This window comes from Chaetodon auriga, chromosome 16 (assembly GCF_051107435.1).
Source record: "Chaetodon auriga isolate fChaAug3 chromosome 16, fChaAug3.hap1, whole genome shotgun sequence".
NCBI classification, from domain to species: domain Eukaryota; kingdom Metazoa; phylum Chordata; class Actinopteri; order Chaetodontiformes; family Chaetodontidae; genus Chaetodon; species Chaetodon auriga.
This window is the reverse complement of record NC_135089.1, coordinates 12,000,001-12,015,647: the sequence shown is the minus strand read 5'-3', so window position 1 is coordinate 12,015,647 and position 15,647 is coordinate 12,000,001. Positions and strand designations below refer to the sequence as shown.

General features: G+C 47.7%; 1 protein-coding gene across 4 annotated transcripts in view; it reads left to right on the top strand.

The window, feature by feature from the left end:
- rai1 (retinoic acid induced 1) overlaps window positions 1-15,647 on the top strand; it is a 54,141-nt gene that overhangs the window by 21,725 nt on the left and 16,769 nt on the right. The window lies entirely within an intron of this gene.

The window sequence follows — 15,647 nt, the reverse complement described above, 5'->3', positions numbered from 1 at the left end:
TGCTGTCAGCTGCATTTGCACACAGACTTGTGTAGGTGTGCGCCTCTATTTGTGTGTATGTGTGTGTGTCCTTATTTTTTCTATGCGAGGTGGACGCCAGAGTCACCCTCCTTAAAATAACAAGCTAGGCCTTTCCCTTAGGACAGCAAACAGCCATCCTGCAAGCTGCCTGATCCTGGGCCGCCCTAGTTCACTGCTCCATCTATCTCCCTCTTTCTCCTTCTGTCTCTCTCTCTCCGTCTCACTTTTGCTCCACGTCTTTGTCTCTCTCTCACTCTCCATGAATCACACACACGCAGTCAGTGGTGGCCTAATAAGCAGGGTTTCTCCTCCCGACTTTTCTTATTTCTCTTGCTGTTCGCCTTGTGTAACACTGTTCTGCTCTGTAGGCATACAACGCTGCATACACATAAAGATAAGCCCGCAAACACACACACACACACACACACACACACACACATAACTGTAGTTGAAATTATCAAACACAGAGACACAACACAGCAGAGACACACACACACACACACACACATGCTAACAAGGCAGACCACCTCCACCTCCAGCTAAGCTTAATGAGCTCTCCCCTGGCTAAGTGGCCTAGAAAAGGCAGCGGTCAGCAGCCCAAAGCCCATCTATCCAGCGAGCTCTAATTTTTATCAGCCTCTGCACTTCAGCGGCAGATCCCTCAGCTCTGTCTCACTAGCTGTGCAGGGGAGGCTGGAAGAGAATGGGCCTCGTTCACTCAATTAATAGCTCTCTGTGTGCATGAAACGATGTTGAAATACTGCACATGCAGTGCCAAAACTGGAGTGGATAAATGAAAGCGGCAAATGGTTTTAAGGACTTAGCAGAGTCTAATTTGCAACTAAAATGGTTTTTATTGCATATATAAATAATGATTGTAAGCAAATTTGTGGAGATATTGCTCAGAAGATGGAAAGAATAATACAGTATGGGCTAAATCTTGTTATTCCCTGGATGGTGTGTCTGTATCGGAGAGAGGAACCGCATAAATTCTTCATGTGCTCATCATCCTTGACCTGTGTGTTTCTGGATTCAGGAATTTACCGTACGTCTGTTTGAAGGTGCTTTCAAACCCGTGTGCATGTGTGTGTTTTTTTCCCCCTTGGTAGGTGAAGACATGAGCCAGTGAGGCCTGCAGGCTGCTGGGCTATATGGAAATTAGGAGAAACACCGCTGAGAAGCAGGTGATGGAGGAGACAGAGGGAGGAGAGAGAAGAGAGGCAGAGGGAAGGGAAGGAAGGAAGAAGAGGAGGGTGGTGGAAGGGAGTTGGATAATGAGGACTCTGATGAGAGGGTTGCAGAGCCCTGAATAGAGACGTCTCAGAGATAGAGAGAGGTACAAAAGAGAAGTTATGAGTTAGAGGGGTTAGGAATGGACAGGAAAATGGGAAACAGCTGCCACTAGTGGCAGCCTGTGGAAATAAATAATAGATGTAGAGGAGGAGGAGGGAGGAGGGGAGATGAAAGGAGGATAGGAAAGTGAACAACAGAGAGAAAAAAGGTTTATAGTGAGGTGAAGGGGAAAAGGGGTGTGTAGGCAAAATATGAAAAAGGCAGATTGTGATGAAATGTGGTTTCAATAAGAAGATTGGACCACGGGCAACAGACAACAGGGATGTGAGACACTAGAGGAGGAGGGCAGGTGGAGCTTCATCTATTAAAAAGATGTGAGGATGAGAGGGCTGGGTGGAGTGGTCAGAGGCATTAAATGAGAGCGAAAAATAAAAAAAAAACAAAAAAAAACAGTGCGCTGGGGAGACAGAGCTAAAGACGGAGCAATTTAGCCAAAACAGAGAAAAAGAGAGATGGTAAAGAGTGTGAGCAGAGATAATAAAAACTGAAAAAGCATGAGAGGGGAGGAGGAGGCCAACAGACTGATACAGAGAGAGAGAGGAGAGACGGAAATGAGGGAGGAGAAGGAGGAGGAGGTGGCGCTGGCAGTGGCAGGACACGGGTGCAAGCGTGGAGACTGTGGCATGCAGCTCAAGCTGGCATGGACTCTATCACTCACTCTCAGGCCTGGGCACAGGGCCCTCAGTGGCAGAAACACACACACACACACACACACACACACACACACACACACACACACACACACACACACACAGATGTACGCGCACAAGCAGATCAAACACAAGGACATTCGCTCTTTCTCTAAGTCTCACTATTACACACTCACACACACACACACACAGTAGACAGACACAGAGAGAACAACCCTGAGCTCAGACACAGCCTGACGCACGCACACACTCACACTCAATTAGTCTCAGACACACACACACACACACACACACACACAGACACACACACACAGTCACATATGAAGGAAAAAGACGGATGGATGAGCGTGTGCATGAAGGTGTGTGTGCATGTGTGTGTGTCTAATTGTGCCAGCGCTGCCAGAGCAGAATGAGGGATGGTGTCTCAGAGCTGCTGCTGCTGCTAATAGCCGCTGACTGGAGGTGACAGGCTCGCTCGCTCGCTCTCTCTCGCTCGCTCTCTCTCTCTGGCTCTCTCTCTCTCCATCCAATCAGCAGTCAGCACATCTGTCCTTCCCTCTTTTCCTCAACCCAATTCGACTCATCCTCTCCCCTTTGTTTCTGCCTTCCCCTTCTCCCACTCATATCTCTCCTTTGCCCTTTTACCCTCACACCCCACCCCACCCCCACCTCCCGGCCTCCCCCTCCTTCCCCCTCATGCTTTCATCTCCACTCCTTACCCCCTGCCACCTTTCATCACTTTCTCTCTCTTTTCACCCCCCTCTGTCCTCTCCACCCGGTCCTGATGATGCACAGGAGATGGCTCACACATGAGTGATCACATACGTGTGTGTGCACACACGCAGACACAAGCATATACATATAAAGTCTGTTGTCAGCAGTGTGTGTGTGTGTTGATGGGTGCTTTATTTAGCACTTGCATCTGATCTGGTGGTGTGTGTGCATGCATGCGTGTGTGTGGGTGCACAGGTAGAGAAGTTATTATTCCTGGTGCGCTGCTGCATTTCAGGTCCGGACAGAAAGATCAAACAAAAACTAAAGGACAAACACGCACACACATGAACACACACATACACATACACAAACACACTCGCACATCTACGTTCGCTCTCCTCCAATCTCTTGCTGCCTTTTCATATCCCTGGCTTCTGCAGTTGTCTCACGTCTGGACTCTGTCCACGGAGGAACGAGAGAGCACACTGCTCTGTTTTCTATCTGCACCAGGTTATTCGACACATGCAATTAGCGAGTTGGAGCAGGATAAATATGCCTGTTTGTGTGTGTGTGTGTTTAAGGGGTGGGAGTATTTGTGTGCAATCAGGGACAGATTGTATGGGATGCATCAGGGTTGGACTGATGCGGAGACGAGGAGGGGGGATGGAGGTTGTTAATATCATACACACTGCTGAGTGTCTGTGTGCGTGTGTGTGCTTGCCCATTTATAGTTATGAACAGGGTGTGTGTGAATCTTATCAAACCCACACATCTGTGTGTGATGTGTGTCTGCACACGTGTGTCTGTGTGGTCACGTCGGTACACTTCTTCTACCAGACTTAAAGTCTTGAAGACATGAGGATGCGTGAGGACAGAGGACGTGTTTTTGTATCTTAGTGCATATTTAATGTGTGTGTGTGTGTGCGCACACGAGCGAGGGGGAGGGGCCTGCCGTGTGCCGTCCTTCCTTCAGGGAAAGGGGGGGGGGGCCTTACTTCACAGCCAATCAGTTTTGCCCTGCCGAGGCAACCATCCATCGCCACCACAGCAACAACAACAGCGCGGTAACACGGAGCCAGGCTGCTGCAGGGGATAAATGGGCGATGTGTACAAGCTCATTTGCTCTATTCATCCGATTTTTCTCTGTTTTCTCCTTCTGTGTCTTCTGTGTCCTATGTTACATCCAATCTTTTATCAGTTATCTGTTCTCTTTTACTTTACCTTCACTCTCTCTGTCAGATATTTAGCGTTAATGGGGCCTTCGCGGGAGCTCTCTAAGGTGTGACCTAAAGGGGTGAGAACAGAACTGAAAGGGAGAGGGTGAAAAAGAGAGAGAGAGAGAGAGAGAGAGAGAGAGAGAGAGAGAGAGAGAGAGGGAGGGGTTGCGGCCACGCTTTCCTCTTGAAAAGGCTCTTTTTCATTTCTTTTCATCAGCCACCGCCTGCCTGCATATCTCGCCTCTCCTCCTTTTTCTCCCGCACACAAATCCCTTTTCTCTTTAGCTCATATGTATGCAAATAAGGCATCCTATGCAAATGAGACAGGTAGGGACTGGCAGTGGAGAGGGAGAAGAAATGGGCTTGGGGAGGTGGGAGGGAGGGAGGGAGGTTGAGGAAAAGATGAAAGCAAGGGGCGATGGAGGATAGAGACGGGGTGAAAGAGGAAGTGATGCAGGCGGCATGTTACCTCCCAGTTTCCAGTCTGTTGTTGAGATTTCTGGCTTCAATTTAGCATGCAAGCTAAACATAGCTGCTCATACACCTGAAGGAGATTCATGTAGCATTTTGAGCCTTAACACATGACTGATGCATTTATGACTCCCTGCCACATACTGTCACACCCTCAATATAAACAAATACTATGAGCGGTAGCCTCTGTCTTGTGCCAACAGTGTTGTTAGATGTGCTGTTTTTAAAAACGGCGTCCATGTTTTCCACAAACCCCATTGCTTCCTGTCACAAAGAAGCAACTTCTCCCTCCTCCCCCTCCCTCCATATGCATTTGTTTTCTCTTTCGTTTTACTGAAAAGGATAAACATCTTGGAAGGGATTTCATCATCGGCCTTTCTCTCCTTCCACCATCTGCCACGGCGAGAAACTCTGAAAGCTTCAGCTCTGCTTTTGCTGGAAGAGGAGCAGCTCTCAGCTTTGTGGCGCAAAAGCGGTCCAGCACATTTTCTGCGAAATCCAACCCTGTTGCACACATTGCAGACTGCAGCCAATCTTCTCAGCGGTCATATTTATCATCAATTTCCTAAGTCTCAAAATTAATGCTGTAATGATTTACTGATGTTAAAATGCAGCCCGGCTGTCAAACTTGCTGGCGGTGGATGGCACAAGCAGTTTCGCCTGAGGTGCTTAGGTCCCTAAATGGATATACATTAGGAGGCCAGTGGTGTGTTGCCAAGGAAACAAGGATGGCTTGGCACTAATTGGCTGTAGGTTGGTTGCTAGGTGCTGGGTGGAGCAGATAAGGCGGCTAACTTTAAATGATAGATGGACGGAGGGTTAGCATAATTGGCTCCTCGCTAAACATATTCACTATTTCTCAATGTCAGACCACCAACTATCCTATAACCTGCCCACAGTCATCAGAGAGGTGATACAGACTTCAACCACCACCCCTCCCCTGTGTACGTGTGTCGGTGTGTGTTTGCGCGTCCCTCTGCTGTGCCGTTGTTTGTGGCGGCTTGTGCTGAGGGACTCGGGAGGAGTCAACGGCATCACTTGCTTGTTCCCTCTTAACTGGGTGTGTTTGTGTGTGTGTGTGTGTGTGCATGAATGTGCATGTGGTCACGTCTGCAGCTAGCACACATCATGATCCACATACGGGCTCAAACAGATTTAGAAATGTGTGTGCATGGGTGACAGAGAGTGAGTGTGTGTGTGTGTGTCTGTGTCTTGTTATGTGCTGATCAGACATCTGTGGATGCGCATGCGTGTGTTCAGATGGGACCAAAGAAGCAGCACACAGATCTGTCACTGCATCGACTGACCAAGCTGCCTCGTGGCTCAGTGTTAACCCTGCAGTCTTCCTAACACACACACACACACACACACACACACGCACACACACGCACACACACACACACACACACACACACACACACACACCGACAACAGACACTCATACTAGCTTCTTATGAGCTTAATGCTACAGATTTAGGCTACTTAACCAAACACATGCATTTGATGGCCTCCGGGAAAGGATGCAGTGCAGAGCTGACAGGCCAAATTAGCCAAGTGTCGGCTGTGGATGAGTCCATGTCGGGAGTCCACAGGAAGTCATAAAACTACATATGAATAGGTTTGATTGAAGAGAGAGAGTGAGCAGGAGGAGAACAATATGGAGAAATTTGGCGTTTTTACTGTTATGTTTGTTCCCTTTTCCGCACCTTCTTCTTTTTGCTCGCCCTTCCTTTCATCCAGTAACATCCTTTCACACCCTCTAAGTTAGTCAGCCTCTCTACAGTCCCAGTGCCCCTTCTGCCTGCAGGAGTCAGATGAAGTCATGCACCGCAGGCGTAGTGCAGACTCCTCCCCGCTCACTGTGCCCTCCCTGTGCCCGCCACTCAGTCACAAGCATATGGGCGCATCGCTGTGCCAACGCCCCTCCCAGAACACCTGACTCCGTCTAGTCACGCCTGGCGGGCAATGCGCACACACAGACACACACACTCGAACAGACAGAACAGACACACCTACACACACACACACACACACACACACACACACCGCCAACCTTGCATGACGGGCATATCCTTGATTGTCCCCTGATGTTCCCCACCGCGAACCTCACCACCAACTGTGCGTAATGCGCACTGTGAGGACACCCTTCACTGTAGTATGAACAGTCTTGACAGCGACTGCGCTGGATGGAGTTATTCGGCGTGGGACTTCACTGCACAGATGACAGAGTGCGGCACTAACGTGCTCAGAGTTTAGAGCTTTTAATTCCCATTGGCTCAAGCCAGGCTAAAAATATGTACGCTCACTGGTATCGTGAGGTAGTTAAGATAAACGTGCTCACCACATAACGTATGCTCAGTTCCCCGGTCCTGCATTAGGGCTGCAGTATTTACTCAATTATTTCATCCTGGGATATTGGAGCGGCAGTAGCAGCAGTTAATCTACAAAATGGGACCTCCATGATGGCTAATTCGGCTGATGTCCTTCACCACTCACCACCTGTGTGTGGATTAAAGGAAGAGTTCAGCCTTAAGCATAAAACACGAGCAAGCGGCGATGCTCTTTGCAGCTCTGGGTCTGTTTTTTTTTGCTTGGTAATGCACTTGCCGTGTCATTCTGTGGCATAAACATGCTTACACTGTGATATTTTATGCACAGCTACGATTTAAAAACACTTGAATGCAGGCCTATTTGGAAAACGTCAGGAGTCAGATGAAGAAAATCAAAGAAGAAGGTCTCTTTTCTAGGACACTATCCTGAGATTTCTGTTGCAAAAAAGACATGAAATGGAATAGTTTCCTCAACTGGAAAAACTTGCAATCATTACTTTTATTATCGCTCTCTCTCTCTCTCTTAAAGCTCAGGCACATTTTCTGAAAAAGTGGCTTCGTACATCCGAGGAAAGTATCCAAACTGCAAAGTGGACAGAGCCTCAGAGAGCATGTAAAGTGACAGGCCTCATACTCATTCTGAGAAGAACTTTAATGTTCTGAACCGTAATAGCTGGTAAATGTGGAATGCTGGGGGTGTTTCAGGATTTAGTGTTAGTGTTTTTGCTTGCCAGTGGCTCAGTCATGCCACACACACACACACACACACACACACACACACACACACACACACACACCCAAAAATGCATGCATACACACAACCTCAGTGTCAGGTTTGGAAAGGGGCAGGTAGGAAAATGGTGGTAATTATCATTAGTTCTTTGTGATTAACCAAGTGACACACACACACACACACACACACACACACACACACACACACACACACACACAAACACACACACACTGATCTGATGCCCTCTGCTGTGTGGCACAAAATGGCGGGGTGTGTGTGCATGTGTTTGCGTGTGTGTGTGTGTCCTAGCAGAGGCTGTGTCTGTAAAAGAGAGATGGGAACAAGGCCAGGCAGAGGAGGATGCGAGGACTTGGCTAACATCAACTTTGTGTACGTGTGTGCATGTGTGCGCGTGTGCATGTGTGTGCCTGTGTGCGATAACATTCAGGTGAGAGGGGGAACATTGACTGGCTCGTTGAGTGAGGCCCCAACCGACGTCTGCTCCATTTAGAGCCTCGTTTAGGCACACACATGAACAACACAGACGCAGGTGTAAATACAGAGGACGCAGAGATAGAAGATAGGAGCCATTTCTTTTCTCCTGCAGGTGGAGTGTGACCTTCACTCCAACTCTCCTTCCCTTCATCTGTCCATCCCTCCCTCCCTCCTTCCCTCTCTCCCTGTATCCCTGTAGTTCAGCGCTCAGTTGCGTGGCAGGTAATTTGCGCGCTATTGGAGATTAAAGTTTAATTAGTGAGCGAGGAGTCATTTGGGTCTTAGTTGAGCGGAATAAGGCAGCAGCGTGCATGAGAGAGTGTGTGCGTGTGTGTGCTTGCTCGCTCACCCTAACGCATCAAGGCTCATCACCAAGAGAGAAAGCGAGAGAGTGGGAGTAGAGGATCCAATTCCTCCTTTCATCAACGAAGAACAAAGGATGGAGTTTTCCCCCTCTCCTCTTCATCTCCTCCTCCTCCTCTTCATTTCTCTCTTGTCTTGCCTCTTTTCTCCTCCTCCTTCCTCCTACCCCCAGCTCCCAAGCTCTCGGTTGGCAGACTTCCATAGTCATATTCACACTTCCGTGGTCCCTGGCGAGACACACACACGCACACACACACGCACACACACCTCCAGCGCCATCATCACACTGCGGAAAAAAGAGAGTTAACTTTGTCTCTCTTCATCCACCTGTGAGAGGTGACCGGTAGACCTGTCACCTGAAGCGAGAGGTGCACAAATATGAGACGTCGTGGCATGATCACTTCTTTTTTTCTTTTTCTTTTTTTTTTAATTGGTTGCATCTCTCTCTCCATCACTCACTCGGTCCGACACAGTCTGCTGGTCTCAATCTGTTCCTCTCTTCCTCCTTTCTCTCCCATCAAGTGTTATAACTTTGTCATCTGTCTCTTTACTTTTTTTTTTTTACTACTCCTGGTCTTAATCGCGTGGACATCAAACGTGCCATATGGTCACACACCAACACGGACGCACGCACACGCGCAACGCACGCGGGCGCCTCACGAGCTGTGTTTGCTAATGACGGGGGAGTCTGCATCCCAGCACCGCTGTTATTTCACCGGCTCGAGACACTAACGCAAATCAATAGGCAGCACGGCCCCGCGATAACGATCTCCGCTTCTCCTCTCCTCCCTGCATCTCTCCATTCGCGCCCTCGCCGCCTCCTCCCGCACACATCTGCCTTGATCTTCCCGCTTCAATCTATCTCCCGCTCTTCCTCTCCCTGTCTCTGTGCCCTCGATCTCACATCCTCTCTTTCTGCCCAACCCCCCCCCCCCCATCCCCTGTCTTTTTCTCCCCCGTTCCCTTGATCTCTCCCTCACGTCGCAGCCTCTCTCTCCCTCCACTTTCTCTCACCTCTCCCTCCAATCTCTCCACATCTGCTCTTTCCATCTCCTCCATATTCCCTCCCCAAGTCTCTCTCACGCCGTTTCTCCCACTCTTTCTCCTCTACTCCTTCTCGGCCCTGTCGGATCATATGTCCTCTCCTCCTAGCTCTCTCCTCGCATTTCAGTTATCTGCCATCGGTGTATCATGGGTGGCTGGCCTGCTTTTAGTGTGGGTCTGTCTGCGTCTGCAGATGGAGTGAAGTATTCCCCAGTCTGGCTCTCAGGTAACAGTGGAGAGGAGAGGAGGGAGGGGGCCACCAAGGACACCTTCTGGGAAGATGCTGGAAGGCACAGATACAGACACAGGTGTTTTTTTAAGATCGAGGAAAATGAATGCTGTCGTGCGTAACTGGAACGCACAGTCACGTGCACGAGTTACCGCATGAGGTGAAAGGGACAGGTGTATACAGGTGTTCTAAAAACAGTTCAGTTGACCCGCTCAAACATGGTCAGCAGTTCTACTTCGCTCATAGCGGATATTAAGGTACTTTAAAACACTCGGCGTCTCCATCCCGGAGTTAAATCTGAACATGATATGACATCTGAGCAGACATAATACACATATTTTTAGATTCAGAGTGACTTACACTTTATGAGCATATCTGATGTCCATCACGAATCAACGTTCATAAATTCGTTTAGAAGAGTCCCCAAATAACTGCAGAACTTGCCTGAGAATCATCGCGTTTTTAGGTTTTCTCCAGGACCAAAGTAATCCAGCGGTAGTTGACGGTACATTCATGAGTCCATTGCAAACAGGAACTGCTAATAGTTAATTCGGCGTACTTTTAATGGTGCTAAGTTGCCAAAATGTAAACAAATGTAGGCTTTAAAAACATGGCACAGGTTGTAGCCCTCAGCTAACTAATTGACCCTTTGGAAACATTATACTTCCAGTTTATATCCCCCAGAGAATTATGGGAACTGTAGTTCCAACCCTTAATTCCCCAAATAGGTAATCGTGCTGTTTAAACCCGCTGTTGTCTGTGCACCTTCTTTTTAATGGCACGATTGCAGACATTTTCTTGAGATCACAGTACATTTTCTCAAGAGATTGTAAGTGAACACTGGTGCAAGCTGCCAGCATATAAAACCAGACCCCAGAGAGCTGTTAAAGCTAAATAAGTAAATGTGTGTCTGCTTGTGTGCGAGTGTGAGGTAACCACTGAAACACACACAAACACACACACATACACACAGATGAAACACATGATGTCTGGCCTCCTCAATACAGATATGAAATAATTATAAGGACTGTATGAACAAGTCAGAGACATGAGTCACCAATGAACGCACAAGCCATGAAATATCACCCTCCTGCCACTCAAAAATGAAAAATGTATGGCTTTCCACTCATTATTTTGCATAAAAGAGACGCGACTGCACACAAAAAGACATTCATGCTTATTTATAGACACACAAGCTGCAGAGGACAACATCTGAGGCTGCTCATCGCCACTACAAATCTGTCCTCCAGGCTATGGGTTCAATGTGCCAGATCAAAGAGCTGCCTGCCCTAGTCTAACCTAAGACAAGGTCACACACACATGTGCAGACAGACACACGCAGCACTGCCAGCAGCTGCACTGTGGCTACAGGGCAAGGGAAGGGTATGAAAGTTAGAGGACAATGGAGGACAGGGCGTAACTTAAAGGACACAGTGAGAAGGAGAACAGAGGTGGAGAGGTAGGCTGTGCGTTTGCATGCGTGTGTGTGTGTGTGTGTGTGTCTGTGTGGCTCAGACAGAAACAGCAGGAGTGGCACGGCATCATCAATTAGATGAACCGAAGTGGCACAAAGAGGGAGCAGGTGCAAATCAGCATGTGTGTGTGTGTGTGAGTGAATCTGTGTACATTTGCACATGTGTGAGCGCTTGCGTGTAAGTGTAAATGAGTGGAGGGATCGAATACATGGGAAGTGGAACACACTATGAGCCCCAGCAGGGATGTCACACCGAACCTGCTCCAACACCACTCCCTCTGCTTCAGTGAAGCGCTCCACCCCATTACCTGGAAACGGAGGATGTGTGTGTACATGTGTGTGTAGGGGGGGCAGGAAGATGTGCTTAGCTGGACCAAACCAAAATGGGTCACTGCAAGACATGAGCCAGATCTGTTTCCCAACCTCAAAACACCGAGGAGAGCTGGGCAGTGTACCTCTCTGCATCTGTTTTTGAAATAGGTTTAAAATAAGGGTTGGTCACACTCGCTTCTGATCGCTGTGTTTTTTGTCTTCTTCTCTCATCCCATCTTCCTCCTGCATCGTTTCTCTCTTGTGCCCCACACTCTCCCTCGCTGGAGGATTCTGATGGAATACCAAGTAGCTCTGCGGCCCACTTTACAGGACCCCAACTCCCCTGTGTGTGTGTGTGTGTGTGATGAGAGACAAGAGAGAGGTGGAGAAGGAGAGACAAGAAAAGGTGTGTGGGCATGGCTGAGGTTATCAATACTATGGGAACATGAACCCAGAGTCTGTATATCTCACTCACTTTGCACTCTGGAAGGTTAGTCGGAGTCTACCAATGCCTTGACGCTTGCACACGTGCAGGCACACACACACACACACACACACACACAGTCATGTGTTTTGGGGACATTGCATAGATTCACCCTCACAATAACCGCCACCAAGTCTTCACCCTAAAATTTAATGATTTACATCATGGGGACCTGCATTTTGTCCCCATAAGGAAGGCCAGTCCCTGCAATGTGACTGTGTAAACAGATTGATGTCCTCACAACATGAGTAATACACATCCACCTACACACACACACACACACACACACACACACACACACACACACACTGCGGGGGCATTGCAGGCAGTCAAGCTTGATCATGAAAGCCCTCATCAAGCCTGCTTCCTCACACAAACACGGTCATGCTAAACGCTTGCACATATGAGCACATATTAGCAAACGCTTGCACAAGCTGAAAATGATTCATGTCTGTAGTCGCCTACCTACACACACATCGACTCACTTGTATAAGCACACAGACACATACGGTGGGTAATGAGCAATCAGTTTTCCTTCTTCTGATTCCTGTCACAGCCCCAGCTATTGACGACAACCTTCCCTAGAAACAAACAGAACCTATGTGATGTTTATGTGTGCGTGTGCGCTTGATTGCGCATGTGCCTGTCATTTTCTCTCGCTCATCCCTCTCCTCCGTCCCCACCCGTCTCGTCACTCCGTTACCATGTAAACAAAGCCAGGTTTAGTCCTTCAAAGGGCAACGCTCAGCAGCTGCCTGTTGGAGGTGACCGCGCTGAAAGATGGAGGGACAGACAGAAAGGGAAGATAGAAAAAGAGATAAAGGAGAGTTGTGCGGAGGAGCAGAACAAGGGAGGGCTGAATGATTTGGGGTCAAGGCTAGAAGGCTGGAAAAGAGAGAAAAAAAAACATATTCAAAGAAACAGGTCCACAGAATTTGTCCTTTCACAGCCCACATGCTCATCTTTCGCCCATTGTTCAATGAGAAAGTGAAGTGATTCAGTGTTATGCCCTCAAACGCCTATAAAGTGATATATGTAGATGGAGCAGAGTTAAATCGAAGCTCTCAGAGGAGCGCACAATGCTGGCTTCATGCTGCTGGTTTGAGTCTACGTGGCGCTGAACGCACACCACGCTTTCTTTCTCCTTTCTGTGTGGGACAAAACAATCAATACGTGGTTCTCAAAGATCCAGCGAGGGAAAAGAAATTCTCCAGATAGACCTTGTCCAAACAATACATATAGGCTGAGCAGATTTTCCATTCGGTGGCATTCACGCAAACAGTGAAGTGCCTTTCTCCCAGGATGCAATGCGCTAAATGATGGTGAGCAAACATGGAATGAAACAAATGGCAGCAAAGCACGTGTCTCAGCTTTTAAATTGTTTTCAGATTGTATTAAATTCATTTCTGCTTTCTCTCTGACCTGATGTCTCATGCAACCCCAAAATTTAATCTATCTGTTACATGTACATTCGTTCACAGCTAACGTTGCGCTAATTTTACGTTCAGCAACTTCAAAGGTCACAGACCATGGCAGCATCAAGTGCACCCCAGCTGGGTTCATCACTTTTTTTGTGTCCCCTGGAAACAGACCCACTGTCATCTGTGCTACTCGCAGTGTGAATATATGCAGCACGTGCATTGTCGAGTTGGTGACGTGTTCTTAATTTGCTTGTGTTTTGTCTGTTTGCATGTGTTTTCTTAATTTGCAGTGCGCAGAGAGAAAGTCAGCACTGGACTTTCAAACAGGAGACTTTGATTTAATCTTTGATTGTTTTAAGGAAGTAGCCAGGAAATTTTCCTCAATCTGTGTAATTCTGATGCCTGAACTTAACTATAGTGTTACCATGACCTGAAATGTTTCTCAGCAAGCTTTATTCTGATAGTCTAACTGGCTGTTGCATTTTTGTTATTGCTAATTTAACCACACAATGGTGGACGTGATGTAGGCATGAAAGATCCTTGTTACTGAAATACATTAGTTTGAAAGGAAAATTTGTGTCCAAGTCAGTCTTTTATTGTGAAAATCTGTTGGCGTCAATAACCACGACTAACTGATCCGTGATTGCGCGTGTGAGTGTTTCCGTATGTTTGCGTGCACATACAGTAAATCTGCGTGTGAGAATCCAGCATGCTTTCGTACATACGTGTATGAGTGTGTGTGTGTGTGTGTGTGTGTGTGTGTGTGTGTGTGTGTGTGTGTGTGTGTGTGTGTTTGTGTTGTGCGTCACCTTTGCCTCAAATACACACTCCCCAGGTGTATTCCCCACGTTTGCTTGTGTGATTTCTTCATGCCACATGCGTACTCAAGGTTTTCCACATGACTGAATGGCTCTGCCGTTGCCATGGTGACTGTGGACCCTGTTGTGTTTTTTTTTGTTTGTTTGTTTTTTTTTGTCACTGTTGTTGTTGCTTATATGGCGTAACAGTGTGAAGCCGCTCCTCTCAGAAAGGTCACTGGACATCACTGACCTGTCAGTCAAAGAAGGGCGATGGAGAGATACATGTCCACACACCGACCGGTCCAGCGCTTCTAATGAATTGAATTTCTCCTTTCTTTTTTTTCATCTCAGACACAGAGAGAGAGAGAGAGAGAGAGAGAGAGAGAGGATGTCATTTCTACGGTATAGTGGGATAAAATCGTCTCTGCGTCCTGCTTTCAGCACTGAATAGGAATTCTAAACCTAAACCACAAAGTAGATAACATAGCGGCTGATGCACATCTGCCTCGCTGCCTCTCTCTCTGACCTTTACTCATTCTTTCATGCTGAAGCCGCAGCAGTCTGTGCATCTGTCTGCCTGTCTGTCTGCCTGTGTTTGTGCAATCAAGACTTCCCTCTTCTCTTCTCCCAGGTTCATGCATTTGAGTAATGTCTGCATAGAGTGTGTGTCCACATGCATGATTTGGTGTGTGCATGCAGACATTTGTGTCTAGAGTGTCATCTTCATCAGCGGTGGAATAGACAGCCATGCCTGTGAATGTCGATGAGTCATCCTAAACCCCAGAGATGAGGCAGTTGCACCTCACACACACATACACACACACACACACACGCATGCACACACACAGACCCCGCATTAACTGGCCTCACTCACAGAACCAAAATGGTCTCCCAGATCGACCGGGGTAAGGCTCAGTTTCCCCAATTTTAGATGCTATTGAGCCGTTTCAGCATCAAAGCTCAGACAGGTATGCTTCAGCAAAAACCTTGAGCTGGATTTAATCAAGGGAAACAGAGGAATTGGTATGAAAATACACAGACTGGTTCATTTCTGTTTGTTTTTTAAATGGGACGCCAGCGTGACACACTGGGTTGGGCTGAGGGAGAAAAATAAGCAAACAGATGGAGACGATGAGGAGGACAAGAGTCAAGAAGAGGTCCCCGTTTCTTACACATTCATATTTTTATAGTTTCTTTCAGTTGTTCTCCAAAATGATTTGATGGAAATCGTTGTAATGTGGACAACCTAATGCGTGAACATGCTCAAAATGATCAAACGGCTTACATCATTCATCATAAAAGCTTACGTAGACACAACTCCTCACTGTCGGCCCCCCGATCGGGTTTATTCGCTGCCTGCCCGGTATAGCCTCAACGCGCCATCTGTCCGTCTGTCTGCCTGTGAGTGTCGATGGCAGGTCTACGCCCCCTCCATGTCTCTTCCTGTAATCTATGTGACTGGCTGCTGGTGACCCTCCGTGACCTCCAGCTGTGTGTCATGACAACGGGACACTGACAAATGTCAGAGCAGATATT